The 11,512-nt window shown below is 42.5% G+C and overlaps 1 protein-coding gene across 10 annotated transcripts in view; it reads right to left on the reverse strand.

The window, feature by feature from the left end:
- The window catches only part of PCGF5 (polycomb group ring finger 5), a 135,529-nt gene extending 130,538 nt beyond the window's left edge, over positions 1-4,991 (reverse strand). For 7 of the 10 annotated variants that reach the window (XM_078151004.1, XM_020964115.2, XM_020964113.2 and 4 more), the window contains exon 1: positions 4,706-4,991. The gene's annotated coding sequence lies outside the window, so the exon portion shown is untranslated. Of the gene's footprint in view, positions 1-4,081; positions 4,459-4,705 lie in introns of those variants that run through there. The other 3 variants (XM_078151002.1, XM_078151007.1, XM_078151001.1) reach the window with 3 other exon arrangements.
- Positions 4,992-11,512: the final 6,521 nt, after the last annotated feature.

The raw sequence follows: 11,512 nt of genomic DNA on the forward strand, positions 1-11,512 counted from the left end.
AACAAAGGTCCCGGGAGATGTCTGGTTGACTTGTCAGTGGCAGGGCCAGGTCTAAAACTCAGGTTTCCTGAATCCTGTTTCTATATTCTTTCAACATAACCAACCAAGTCTCTTATGTGCAACTGTGCTAATTAAAATAAGCATATCTATTTTCTAATTGTCAATCATTTTTATTTATAAAAAGGAAAACTCATTTAAAACCAAGTTAACAAATAAATCAGTTGACTCAGCAGTTTAATTCACTTTCTCCTTGATAAAAGCAGGAAAAAGAGAGTCGAGCTTTTCTGTTTTTTCAATTCCCACACAATTCTCAAGTTAAACAAGTTGATCCAAAGGAACAAATATTCTTCCTAAACCTAGAGAGAAGCCACTAAAATTTCATAAAATATATGTTGGGGCAGCTAGGTGGTGCAGTGGATAGAGCACCTGCCCTGAAGTCAAGAGTACCTGAGTTCAAATCCAGCCTCAGACCTAACACTTGACACTTACTAGCTGTGTGACCCTGGGCAAGTCACTTAACCCCAATTGCCTTAAAAAAAAAAAGAAAAAAAAATAAAATATATGTTGTGGAGAGATGACTGCTGAACGTCCACATCATAGTCAAATCTAATTCTTCATTGATTAAACACTGAGGGGCAGCTAGGTGGTGCAGTGGATACAACACTGGCCTGGAAGTCAGGAGGACCCCAGTTCAAATCCAGCCTCAGACCAAACACTTGACACTTACTAGCTGTGTGACCCTGGGCAAATCACTTAACCCCAACTGTCTAAAACAAACAAAAAATAATAAAAACTAAAAAAAATTTTAAAAAATAAAAACATTGAGAGTAGGGGCAAGAAAATAATCTGGAAATTGAGTAGCCTTTTGTAGGCGTGTGAGTTTTAATAGTATTTAAATTTTAATTTGTTTCACAGTTTATATGTGAAATAGTCACATATCATGGATAGGCATGGACAAGTTCAATCCCCATTCTCAGATACAATACTCACATCGATGAGATAATAGAGCTATAAACATATATTTCTATATCCATAAATATATATATTGAATTAAACTCTAAGTTTAATGTTTAAAATCTTTGTAAAATATATGTGTGTACACATGTCAGTATATGTTTTTAAAATCCCACCCTGCTGTTAACTTAAAATATCAGCAGTGAAATATTTCTAACTCTTAGCTTTTTAGCTTGGACTCATGAATTAGATGATCTCAAGAATTACAGAAAGTTGGAGGGGGAGGAGGGACTTAAAGGTCATTTAGGGCAACAGTAAAAGGAGTGAGGGGATAAGGAAACAAGCATTTATTAAGTACCTACTGTGGGTTAGGCACTGTGCTTAGCACTTCACACATATTATCTCATTTGAGATGGCAGTTTCAAAGAAACCTGGGAAGATTTGTATAAACTGATGCAGAGTGAAGTAAGCAGAGCCAGAAAAACAATTTATATAATAACAGCATCCTAAAGACTAACAATTTTGAATGACTGAAGAACTCTGATCAATTCAATGATCAGGCACAGCTCCCGGGGAAGCATTCCACATATCTCCTGACAGAGGAATGGTAGACTCAAGACAGAGAATGAGACAAACATTTCTGGACTTGACAAATAGATGGATATTTAGTTTGATTTTGCTTATTTGTTACAATGACTGAATTTTTCTTTTTGTATGGGGAGGGGTGGAATAGATTAAGAGAGGAGAACAGAGATAGCAACAGGGTCACCAAATAACGGAGAAAATAAAGATGGTCCTTGAATATTTTTTTTAATCACAGATTAGACTGAAGGAAGTTCAGAAGAAAATAACAGGCAAGTAGGACAGGTTTTAAAAATAAAAACAATTCATTTGTTTTTTACTTTTTTTTAAAGCAAGAGGTCCATAATATTGACTTGTATTTTCACAATTACCTGTCTCTGTTCTGCTTTGTACATGTAAATGTTCTCTTTTTTTTCCTTGGTTTTCATTAAATCCACAATTAATTTTTTTAGGACAAAAAATGAAATATGTTCAAATATTTGCTGTACAAGTTTAGGGGTTTTTTAAATCTTCTGTATATGGAAATGCTCATCATATTTGGTGTCACTTAAGTTCAGTAGATATCAATGACAGACAGACTAAATTCATACATAGCTCATGTAGCCCGACCCACTCATTTTACAGGAGAAGAAACTAAGATCCAAGGTCACAAAGTTAGTAAGTTATAGAGCGAGAATGTAACCCCAGGTCATCTGATTTCAACTCAAGTGCTTATCGCCACATCCTTTTTCTCCCCAATATCTATGATTCCAGTTAAAAACATAAACTGCATTGAATGCTCCCTATCTACTGTGAGCTATCCCCAGTACTGAAGCAATGTCTGGGCACTGAATCTTAGGGAATAAAAATTAACCTAAACATACAAAATCTAAAGAAGACTACATCACTATGGGAACTGAACTTTTCAGGATCCACTTAAGCTTCCTAAACTTTCTGTATCACTTTCAATCAACAATTAAAAGTTGTATTACTGTGCAAAACAGCAAATCTCTACATGTCTTCCTCTTAACTCAAGGCTTCCATCATTCAGAGCATCTTAAAACTGATTACTTAACACACACTCACTACAGATGCCATCTGTTCACAGAAGCAGAAAATGTCATGCTGAAACACAGAGAACTAACACCCCTAATAATACCTAAGAACAAGGGTTTACAAAGGCAACTGAGTCCTACATTTCTATGTCTATGATATTCAAGATTTGCTTTGGCCTTCAAGAGAAGCCAGAGACACTCAAGAATACTGGCTATGATACTTGTACTTCTGAAATTAGAGAGAGAGAGAGAGAGAGAGAGAGAGAGAGAGAGAGAGAGAGAGAGAGAGAGAGAGACAGAGAGACAGAGACAGAGAGACAGAGACAGAGAGAGGGGGGAGGGAGGGAGGAGAGGGAGAGAGAGAAATGGGGCATATAGTAAGTGGGGGCCAATAATAATAAGGTACCTTGTCAAAGGCAAGAAGTACATAGTTCAATTCTTTAAAGCTGAGTTGCACAGCAGCTTATTTGACTCACCTAACGATCTAACTCCTTAAGCTATCAGCAGAACTCTGCTGAAATTATTTCCTCTAATTTTTCTTAATTACTTCACCTCTCCCAGAAGAAAGAGGAAAATAGATGCTACTGGTCTAATCTAGCCCTATGAATGTCGACAGGGCATCCAAACTAAGTGAATTCTGAATGTAATTAAGACACAGCCTAGCTGTGAACCAGATCAGGTAACTTAGATTAAGACACCCTAGGGAATCAGAGTAAGATTTGGATGTGGAGAAGGGTTCCTATCCCCCGCCCTCAAAGCCAGACTTCACCAAGATTTGCAAACCCTTGGCCCCCGTTTCTTAGAGGCTTCTATTCTCCTTTTGCTGTCAATAAAGGCACACATGGTGTACGAGCGCGTGTATGTGTATGTGTATGTGGTGTATGTGGTGTATGTGGGGTGTGTGTGTGTGTGTACCTCGCCTGGGTGAATCATCAGCGCTCATTCCAAGCAACCGATGATTCATTCACGCGTCTTTCAGAGCGCGGCCACACGTTCCGTACGTACTATACGGGCGCACACGCAGATTTCTTAATATTTAAATTGAGCTTTTAAGGTCCACACACCTCAAGTGAGACGCGTGTAAAGGGGGCGTAAGGATGGGGGAGGGCACCGGGCACGTTTCGCCCCCCGCACAAGCGCTTGTAGAACACACACACACACACACACACACACACTCACGAATCACCATCCTCCTCCGGCTCCTCCTCCTCCTCCCCTCCTCCCCAGCCAGCCGCTAATGCACGTGGGGATGCGCCAGGGAGAGGCGCTGGAGGGCACACAGGTGGGTCCCCAGGTCCTCAGCCCCAAGCGATTCGCCTGCTACCTCCCGCGTGCCCCTCCCCCACAACTTGCGAAAGGAGCAAAAAAATGCCTTCGCAACGCGCCTCCCGCCCGCTCGCCCTCCCCCTCTGACTTGCTCCCTCCCTCCTGTGACATCTTATATAATAATCCGAGCTAATCAAAACGGAAGCGAACCGCGCTGCCATGGCACATTAGCCAGAGATAATTACCCTGGGAACAGATGCTCTGGACACGGGCCCGCGGCTCCCTAACTAGCCGCCGGGGCGCGTTGCTAGAACAATCCCGAGCGGGGGAAGCGGCCAAAAGCGGAGCTTGTTACCCAACACTGTGAATGTGCGGCTGTTCCCGGTCCCTCATCAGGAAGCTGTGAGCGTCACCAACTGCGTCAGCTTCTTCAAACACATCGCCTGGGCTCCCTCCGGTCACAACTACGGGCAGGAGCCGCGGGCGGCCGGGGCGGAACCGCGGGCTGCCCGCAGGAGAAAGTTAGTGGCCGCTAGCGGCCAGCACGGCTGCACTTCGCGGCCCCTCGGAGGCCGCCCTCCCGGCCCCGCAGCCCGCCGCGGCCCCGGGCTTGTTGGGCAACTTGTGACACATGACGCCGGGCGGAGCGGGCGGCTGTTCCTCCCACCCCCTGCCCGGCGCGGCCCGGCCCAGCCCTGCCCGATAGCCCCGCGGCCGCAGCCCCCAAAGGTCCCCGCAAACACCGCTCCGCCCCCCCCCCCGACCCGATCCCAGCCCGCACCCCCGAGCAGAGAAAAAAAACTACGCAAGAAACTTCCCGGCCCGCCCTGGGCAGAGAAGGAGGCTCCCGCACCTCGCAACTGCCTTACCTTGCTCTCCAAAGGCCATGATATGTGTGTGTGTGTGTGTGTGTGTGTGTGTGTGTGTGTGTGTGCCTGCGCGTGTGGATATGTGTGTATGTGTGTGCACGCGCGCGCGCGTGGGGAGGCGGTAGGTGACTGAACAGTGGCTCGGAGGAGTTTCGCGGGAGGGAGGAAGAGGAGTGGGGGTGTGTTAGCGGCAGGGGAAGGAGGGAGAACTCGGAACGCAGGAGCGCGCAAGAGCGGAGCCCGAGGCGCCCGGGGCGAGCGAGAGAGCGCGGAGGGGGCGGAGGAGTTTCCGTGGGTTTGTTTACGCACCGCTGCCCGCCCGGCTCGGGGCACAGCCCGTACTCCCTGATTGGCCACAAACTGGGGCACTGCCTCTTGCTGCCCGCGTGGCCTGAGAGCAAGCGCGCAGCTCCCTGGGCTCCCTGCTGGGCACCGCTGGCTTTCCGCCGCTTAGCGCGGCCTCGGGGATGCGGGGAGCGGGCGGCCGCGGGGGCTGCCTTGTGCCCACCGACCGAGCCCACCCCTCCGTGCAGTGAACGGGGTGGACTGGATGACCTCTAAGGTCCCTTCCACTTCGGACATCCTACATGTCAATGATTCTCCCACCTGTAATTGCCCGACCTTGGCCGAGGGGGGCCTGAGGCTTTCTCAAGGCCATAGACCTTCGTTAGGTTAGGAGGCAATGCACCTGAAACCACCAGATTTTCGCTCTTAGAGGAGCCTTCCACTCACTGGTCCCTTCCCACTCTAAAATGCTTAGAGGTCATTGAGCCCAAACCTCTCATTTGAAGAGAAACTTGGGCCCAGGCAGGTCAAATGAACCAATCTGCTAAGTTGTAGAACTAGAATTAGAACCTCTCCTCCACTCATATAGCGTCATTTGGGGGGGAGGGGCAAGTTACCCTAGACACACATACTTTTAGGCTACGGAATAAAGTTGGCTACAAGGCACTCACCGTGGCTTGAGTTAGACAGACCCTGAAAGCTGGCCCAAGAGATTCCTCCACTCCCATTCTTCTCTTCCTTTCTCTACCTATCCTTTTACGTTCTTTCTTTTTTCTCTCCTTTTCTCACTATGAATTCCACTCACTTGTATTTCTCTTTCTCTCCTTTCCTCCTTACCCTAAGTTCCCCTCTCCTCTTCTTTGCACTTCCAGATTCTGCTGTACTTTCCTCCTCACTTTCCCTTATTACCTGTGCTCTCCTTTGCTCCTGCATGCTTGAAAGGAAGACTTACCCAGTTAAGGAAGGCGCTTGTCTTCATGACAAAGGAGAACAGAGTTTGTAATCATGTAGTTTGGGACTCAGCACAACTTCCAGTTGAGAGGGAAGTTATCCAACAAATTATACTCAATGAATCATTAGACTGTTTTTCATTGTTCCCCTTCTATAGAGGACCCTAAAACTTGTCTGCCTTCCTATCCTACTATCTTGTCCCTAAAGGACATCTCCACATGTCCTTTTCCTCAGTATTCTACCTCCCTCCCGCCTATGTTTCTGTCATTACTATTCTACCTAAGCCCACCTACCGCTACTCACACTTCAGTACTATTCCCTTTTTCTTTCCCAAACTTGCTCCAAACTTTCTCCAAGAATCACTATTTCTAGCCCAGTTCTCTCTCCTGAGTTTCAGACAGCCACCTTCAAACTGAATGTCCTGCCAACAAATCAAATTCAACATATCCAAACCTGAAAGATATCCAAACTATCTTTCCCCCTAAACCTATTACATCTGATTTTTCAGACTAAGATATTTCTGTCAGTGGCACTACCATTCACCCAGTCTCTCATGTTGAAAATGCTGGTCTTACCTTTGACTCTGTTCTCCCTTTCCCCTCCTATCCAATTAGTTCATCACCGGGTCCTATCTTTTCTGCTCTACTATAAGCTTTTATTACCACTTGTCTGATCTGTTGCAATACTTTCTTAATGGGTCTTCCAATCTCTCTCTCTCTCTCTCTCTCTCTCTCTCTCTCTCTCTCTCTCTCTCTCTCTCTCTCTCTCTCTCATATCACTCTTCACACCAGTGTCAAAGTTTTCCTCCTTGTGCATTTATCTGGTTAGATCACTCCTCAGCCTTGTGGCGTTAAAGATCTCACAATCTTTGTCACTGTCCTTCTTCCTTAACATTCTACTCACTTCCACATTCTCATGGATCTAAATCGGACTGCTTTTTGTTCCTCAGAGATACTCAACACTTTATCACCCCTATGCCTTTGCTCGTGATATTACTTACACAGGGAATGCCCCTGCTACACACAAACATACCTGTTGATTCACTACACATCCTTTCCTCCAGGAAGTTGATCCTGATCCCTTCAGTTAGTAATGACCTTTCTGCCACTGAACTTCACATAGTACTTTGCCTGCACCTGCCTTCAGCACTTTGTATCTTTTGATTCTATAAGTTACTTGAGAATTTGTCAACCTCCTCTGCTAGACTGGATTGTTTTGTTTTGTTTTTTTAATTTTAAGTCCAAATTAAGCCAAAAAGCACTTAAGTTGTGGTAGCTGTGGTATACAAAGATAAAATAATCAAAGCTCATGTGTATGTGACATTTTGGGGTCTCTAAATGGTTCAGTAGATAGAGCACTGGGACTGGAGTCAGGAAGACTGGAGTTCAAATGAGACCTCAGACACTCACTAGGTATGTGACCCTGGGCAAGCCACCCAACCTGTTTTCCTTAGTCCACTGGAGAAGGAAATGGCAAACCATTCCTGCATCTTTGCCAAGAAAACCTCATGGACAGTATGATCCATGGGTTTTCATGAAGGCAGAAAATATCTAATTCTTGTATGTCCTTCAGAAAATGAGGACCTGGTCTAGATTGGGGTTCTTAACTTGAAGTCTATGACTGTATTTTAAAACATATTTTGCTAAGTGTATTTTGTTTCGTTTGTAATCCTATTTAAAAACATTAGTCTGAGAAGGGGTCCCTAGGTTTTATCAGACTGCCAAATAGGCACATCACACACACACACACACACACACACACACACACACACACACACACACACACACACATTCCTGTTTTAGATGATCTTTTATGTCCCCCTTTAAACTGTAAAATGCTGTAAGGGGAAAGAGAGAGATGGAGAGAAAGGAGAAATGGATAGATTTGGGAGAGAGAATGAAGGCAGGCACAGAGAGTAAAATATTCATGTCAGCGGTCAAGAAGAGAAAAGAAAGAAATAGATCACAACTTAGAGAGAGAGAGACTAAAACAGAAAAGAGACTGGGGGGAGGGAGAAATGGGAGTTGGGGAACCAAGGATCAAAGTAAAAATAAAATGGGAACAGAAAAAAAAAAGTAAGTTCATGACTGGAAGATGATGAGAGAGAAAGGTAGGAAAATGACCAAGACACAGGAAGACCACCCTATCCAATTTTAGAGCAGGAAACTATGGACTAAATATGAGAATTAGTAATAAAAAGGTACACAGTTTTTTAAAAAATCTACATATTATCTGGATGCTTTTCCTACCTCCAGTTGCTTACTCCTTCGATGAACACAGAAAACAAATTACAAATTATCCTAATGTAGCATAGATGTCATTGACAGTAACCATGAAATGTTTCCATTTTGATATAAAAATTCAAGTTCAGAGCACATTTTTGAATGCCCCATACAGGTTTTTCATTGAGAGGTTTGGCCCAGTTTTCCCAACTCTGAAAGGTTTACTGCCACACCCAGAAGATATGAGAAAACTCCTCCCTTCCTAAATTAAGCTTATTTTAGTAAGAGAATTGGTAATTTCTGTACTGTCGATCTATGACACTCAAAGGCATTACTCAAAGAAATTCACACACAAAAGCAATCGTGTGAGGGAACATCACTGTGTGTCCTGATTCTGTATTTCCCAGTTTATTCTCTGGAGATTGACTCTCAAGTGCTGTGGCTATAATGAGAAACTAAATTTTTTTTTGGCCACAGTTCTGACTTTGACGTCATTCCTAAGTCTCCATTGGAGGCCATTAAGGTCCTGTGATTGATTAGGTCTTGTTTGTTGATTGAGTCTTTAAGATGCCATGTACTTAGCAATTTTTAAAATTTTGTGTCTCAGATAAGACTATGGAAAATGCCAATGTGAAATAGGAATGTCCCTCCCAGTTTACCTAGTAAAGACTAAGGCAAAAGTTTTTGTGTTAGCAAAAACAAAAAATCCTGGAAACAAAGTGGGTACCCATTGTTTGGAGAATGGCTGCACAAATTTTAATATATGCGTGTAATAGAATATTATTTTGCCTTAAGAAATGATGAATATGATGAATTCAAGAAATTTGGCAAGAACATGAACTGACTGATTGTAATGGTACATACTTGTAATGCCTCCTCCTGGAGAGGCTGAGGTCAGTGGATTGCTTGAACTTGGAAGTTCTGAGCTGCAATAGGGCTAAAGCTAATTAGGTATCTACACCGAGTCTGGAATCAATATGGTGAGTCCCTATGAGCAGGGGAAGGAAACATCATACTGCCTAAGGAGGAGTGAACAGCCAAGGTCAGAAACGGATCAGATCAAAGCTCCAGGGCCAATCAGAAGTGGGACTGGGTCAGTGAGTGGTTGTTGCACTTCCAGCTTGTGAAAGAGAGAAAGAAAAGAAAGGATGCAAGGAAGGAAGAGAAAGAATGATAGAAAGAAAAAGAAAGGAGGAAGGGAGGAGGAAGGAAGAAAAGAAGGGAGAGAGAGAAGGAAAGAGAAAATGTTTATATGAACAACCAAGAGAATTATATGCACAATGATCACAATAATATAGAAGAAAATGAAACTAAAAGTGTCAGATCAAACAGATCATTGTAATGACCAGTCTTGACTCTAGTAGATGTAATAGAGAATTGGTGAACCATGGATGTAGATTGAGACATACTATGTCAGACATGGTCAACAGGTTTGATTTGCGAAATTTTATTTCACTGGTACGTGAAAGGACTTTATAGGGATGAGGAAGTGGAAAATGATGGCTGCATTTAAAAAAAGCATCAATGCAACATTTTTAAAAGGACAAGGCAAAGCAAACATTTAGTCTCTACTATATTTTTGTCTCTGAGAGCACTTTTTCATTATGATCATGAAATAAACTAATTTACCTTCCTCCTTTTAATTTATCTACAGAATTTATAACTATTAGACTGAAGTCCATTGTCAGTTACTTCTTGAATTCATTTATGTCCTTCTTGATTTCTAGGTTGCTTTTCAACTCACATTTTAAACTTTCCTGTTTTCTTCACTTGCCATAACCTTTCTCTTCCTTGAAAGATAACTCTCCCTGAAAGATAGTCTTTATTTCAACAGCAGTTAGCAGTTCAAAGGACTGTGTTTGTTTATGGGTTGAGTTTTTTGTTTTTTGTTATTGTCTTTGTTTCCCTTTAATGCATGAGCTTTTTTTTTTTAAATCTCTGGCATACCTTTATCCCACACTTCACAATTAGCAGTTGTATTTATGTAGACTTTTATAGTCACAAAGCTTCTGTAGTCTTTAGACTTCCATGTATTACTGATTTTTAAAACTATAACTTCCCATTTTTGTCTAATTAGTGCTCACATTTTGTCATATATCTTTTTTTTCCTTCTAAAATTGGATAGCTGCCTTACAGACTCTTTTGGGTTTCTCTTTCCTGCTTGAATGTTGAATTTTGTTGTGTTGTGATCACTGTTATATAATGGTTCACCCGTGAAAACTTCCTGTACCAGTTCCTGTTCATTGCTCAGAAATAAGCCCAGTATATTTCCTTTCTGTAGGTTATATAACTTTATTCTGGGAAGCATCATCTGTCCCATGCATTTAATCATGTCTCCATATCTTTTCCCACCTCAATCTTATTTGGAATAATTAAATCTCCTATCCTTCAATATGTTTTACTACTACTTGGCCAGATTTGTCAACTGCCCCAGTAGATTTAACATTTCTGGTGAAATCTTATTCTCTTGATCAATAGTCAAGAGTCTGTATTGGTCTATACATGGTTCAGCGAACTCTCATGTGGGTTGTAGTTTTCTGACCCCTCGTCTACAGCATATTGCTGTGATCACATTTTTATTATTTAAGCATGGTATTTATAGCTATACTTTTGCCCAGTAAGATTTTTACATTACTTATTTGCTCCTTGTATTTTAAACCATTTCCCCATACTGCCCATTCTGCTGTGATTTTTTTCCGCCCGTGGAGCTAGTAAGGTGGTAACGCCAAATTCCTTTTATCTTTCTTCCATCAAATTTCTGAGATGCTAGTTAAGGTCCCCACTTGAAGTGAAAGGTCCAAACTTCCCAGTATAAAGTTTTTATTTTATCTTCTGGCGTAAGTATACAAGGCATTTATTTATTTTGGTTTGTCTTCTTCTGCTACTTTCTCACACCTGTCAGCTGATGCATTTGTGACTACTCTGTCATTCCCATTTTCTTGGAGCATGCCAATAAAAGTTCTCATGACTACTTTTATCAAGACCTTTGTTGAGCAGGATCTCCATCTGATGAAAGTCAAATTATAGGGAATCACAAGAATTGGGTAGATCACTAGGAAAAAAAACCCAATGACTTTATTCTACACTCCACCTCTTGTTTGAATTTTTATATCTGACATTTTCTGTGTCTGAGAAGGGGTCCCTAGGTTTCATCAGACTGCCAAATGGGTACATGACACACACATAAAAATATAAGAATTCCTGTTTTAGATGATCTTTTATGTCCCCCTTTAGTGAACTCTAAAATTCTGTAAGGGAAAGAGAGAGATGGAGAGGAAGGAGAAATGGATAGATTTGGAAGAGAGAAGTGAAGGCAGGCACAGAGAGTAAAGTGATCAAGAAGAGAAAA

Source organism: Phascolarctos cinereus, unplaced genomic scaffold, assembly GCF_003287225.1.
Source record: "Phascolarctos cinereus isolate Bilbo 61053 unplaced genomic scaffold, phaCin_HiC Scaffold_3;HRSCAF=262, whole genome shotgun sequence".
Taxonomy (NCBI): domain Eukaryota; kingdom Metazoa; phylum Chordata; class Mammalia; order Diprotodontia; family Phascolarctidae; genus Phascolarctos; species Phascolarctos cinereus.